The following is a 3,593-nucleotide window of genomic DNA, read 5'->3' as shown; positions in this document are numbered from 1 at the left end:
CTGTATTTGAGGTTACTGAGCTATTAATATTCCTAGTTTTGCTTGCTGTTGCTCATAAGAATCTATGTGCCGCAGATCAATTATCTATGCACAGTTGTTAGGGCAGTTTTTTTTTACATTTATAAGCTTTGCTGTGATTATGCACTCTTTGATTCTGTGTGTCCTTTGTTCGTGGTATAATTATGAAAAATGATTTTGTCCAAAACGATTGTATTGCCTATATTGTACAGTCTGAAATGCAAAGTTCTTACATTTTCTGGATTTTTCTTGCTGCATTTGTTGAACAACTTAGCTAAACACATATCAGTTCTGTGTTCACATAAACTTTTTATCTATTGTTGTTGTGACTATGGCTGTCCTTTTTATATTAGATAGTGTACTGTGCATTAACTTGTTTGACATGGTGTCATCTCTGAATTTCTAGTGTGACAGTGTACATTCAAGATTCAAGGTCTTAATTTGTGTATGCTGACATATGCTGACTTTGGAGTCATCTGTGTGAAATAGTTCTGCTAATTAATATAACTGCATTTTAACCTGGGTCTGGGACTCGGTGTGTATTTATTAGCTTGAGTGCACATTTCTTTAATTGTTTTGAGATGTTTAGCATTAGAGTTGCTATTTATGTGCTACGTTTTTCTTGGCGCAAGTCTTTCAAAAAGGATAGATTGAGTTTTGCTTGGCGGTAGCTTCTATGTTCTTGGCGCAAGTCTTTCAAAAAGGATGGTTGTGTTTTCATAGCTTTGCGTTTTAACTTTTGTTTTGTTCATGGAGGCTTGATGCCAAAATCATGTCCCATCTTTTGATCTGTGTCATATTGCATTAGGAATTCTGTATGCAGAATTGGTTCTTACACCACAACTTCCTTCTTGCTCTGCAGTTTCCGGAAGAAACAGACTTCGCCTATCTGTATGACAGATACAAGACAAATGACAAGGTAACCAATAGAAAGCTCAGACACCAGATCAGCCTGTACGAGGGGAGGGTATAGGGCAGAGCAGGCTACTGGCGTACTGCCTCAAGAAAAGTGGGAGGTACACGCCAGCCGTCAGAGATCGCAAGGTGGCCAAGGCCTGGGACAAGATTTTGCAGGACATTGAGCACGCGGATGCCAAATACAGAGAGTATCGGGAGCAGCACTTTGTTCCTGTTCCTATGCCTGTCCATCTTCGCGCTAGGATCCCCGACCCCTAGGTCCGGCTGTTTGCTTTTTCATCGATACAAACTGCTGCTGTAGAACCACACAGCTACCCCTGCATATACCGCTGGAGATCTTCTGGGATTTTTGTGCTCGTCCTAGGTTTTGTGAACGCCTGTTGGCCTGGATGCGTATCAATAATGCGTTATTAGCTTTGACATTCAGTCCAGTTCTGTTTGTCGGTCTACTAGTAGTAGCTTGACTAGTCCCTCGTATGATGGTTTTGATGGCTAGTACCGTGGCTTCTTCGTCAGATTATCAGTTACGTACTTCATTACTTAATCTCTACCGTGTCTTTTTTACATCTCTACCGTGTGTTGGTTGCGCGCTTGAGCTCGTCCACTTTGCTCCCTTCACCAGCTGTCCAGGACAACCCAGCCGTCTGGTTCGATCTGATTTGAGATGGCAGAAGTCAGTCCCAGGGAAATATAAATTGAACATTGATGCGGCGTTTTTTGAGAGTGGGGTTGGTGCCGGGATGGGAACTTGGTGCTCTCGGGTACCCGCGCACCCTACATGCGCAAAAAAAGAAAGTAATTTAAAAGAAGTTCAAAAAATTCCAAATCTTGTTTGAAATCAAAGATGATTAGGTATTGTACTCATAAAAAGTTTGGACAAGAAATGATTCATATTGACTTCGGGGCAAAAAAGACAAGTTTATGACGACAATATAGCGTGTATAGTATTTGTATATAGCGTTTTTTTACCAAATCTTCGACCCAGGACGCAACGGAAGTCATTTTTTTATGAATTTTTTTATACGACTACAATACTTTTTGATACCAAAAAGATTTAGATTTTTTTGAACTTTTTTTGAATTACTAATTATCTTTTTACATATAGGATGTGCTGGAACTCGGGTTCTCCTTCGTATTTTCCGTTGGTGCCGTCGCTACTGTACTACGCAAGACGCGACTCAGCGACGCCCGTTCGCTGGAGCTAGCGCTCTCTCGAAAAAGGAAGGCGCACCCGCGCGCCTTGTGCGGACAGGCGAAAAAAGAAAGCGCCACGTCCCATGCCCGATCGCGCGCCCTGGGCCCTCCATCTCAGAGCAAGTACAATAAGGTGATGTAGGCAGGCTGTAAGACATTAAATATTATATTCTTGCTTACTTAGAAGAGAGAGAAGAGGAGAGAGAAGAGAAGCGGGCTACTAGTTAACAGCCGGCTGTAGCACGTGCTCCTAGGTACTTTGTGAGAGAGTGAGGCGGGCCATGTATCAACAAAGTAGTACATATTTATATCTAGCTATTGTACTTGTTGGCTATAAACTTGACTATATGTGACATGGCAACATCATATAGCCAGCAGCTGGCTATATTATTAACCCCTCGGGGACCCCTTCTTCCTCGTTCCTCCTCTTTTCTAGCTCTTAATTAGGCCAACTCCACCACGCAACCCCAGACGGATGTTCGTTTTGCCCGGATTCTGTCCGTTTGGGTGGGCGATGGGGTCGTGTCCGGGCCTGTCCTGGGATGCGGTGGCCGTGCGCCCAGCGCGCGGCTGCATCCTTTGGCCCAATCTTGTCCGGCTTCAAAAAGAACAATGTTTCAAATACCAGCGACCTAGTTCACGCCAGCAACAAAGCCAGTGGCATCACCTTCGACATAGATGTCATCGTCTTCATGCCACGAGTCACCATGATCGTAGTCAGCACGGTCGTCGGCCTCTTCATCGGCAACGAACTGGCGCGACCATCGTGACTTTGGGTCTCCTCGGGATCGTAGGCAGGGACATGCCCACTATCGTAGATCACATCCTCCATGAACTGGTTGTAGTAGGGGTCGTCAACTAGTGGCGTTGGTGTTGGCATTCCGTCGAACAAGACGCGGGGGGACGACATGGTGCTCGTAAACGGTGGCCGTGCTTGCTTTCTTTGCATCTCGACGGCCGGTCGGCCGCCGCTGTTGGACCCAGGTGTGACATTGAGGTCGATGACGGCCGACGGGCGCGGGGTGGACGGCACGATCACGCTCATGTCCGGTGACCCCGAGAAACGGGTCTGGCCGTCGTGCCTTGGCGGGGGGAAGCTGGGCGACATAGGCATGGTCCGCGATGTCGACGACTGGCAGTGTGGAGGCCGGCGACCGACAAGCCTGTGCTCGCCGGGCCGACGGCCGCTGCAGAGAAACCGGCCGGACGACAAATGCCAAACATGAGGAGGGCATGCGCTTTTGAAAGTGCAACTATCCCTAGGTGGTTTTGGTAATTCATAACAACATATAGCTCATTGAGCTAATGCTATTCCAAGACTATTATTTCAGGGAAGCTCAATGAATGGCATGGCATGAATGATGAAAGTGGATCCCTCAAAATACCAAGGACAAAGGATTGGCTCAAGCTCAAAAGCTCAAGACTCTTCATTTTACATTTTAGTGATCCAAGATCACATTGAG

At 46.1% G+C, this 3,593-nt stretch overlaps 1 long non-coding RNA gene across 1 annotated transcript in view; it reads left to right on the top strand.

The window, feature by feature from the left end:
- LOC119307155 overlaps positions 1-1,383 on the top strand; it is a 4,612-nt gene extending 3,229 nt beyond the window's left edge. The window contains exon 2 of the long non-coding RNA XR_005149177.1: positions 881-1,383. This is a non-coding gene — a long non-coding RNA (uncharacterized LOC119307155). The remainder of the gene's footprint in view (positions 1-880) is intronic.
- The last annotated feature ends 2,210 nt before the right edge of the window (positions 1,384-3,593 follow it).

Source organism: Triticum dicoccoides, chromosome 5B, assembly GCF_002162155.2.
Source record: "Triticum dicoccoides isolate Atlit2015 ecotype Zavitan chromosome 5B, WEW_v2.0, whole genome shotgun sequence".
Classification (NCBI taxonomy): Eukaryota; Viridiplantae; Streptophyta; class Magnoliopsida; order Poales; family Poaceae; genus Triticum; species Triticum dicoccoides.
The sequence above is the reverse complement of the archived record's forward strand: the minus strand, read 5'-3'. Positions and strand labels throughout refer to the sequence as shown.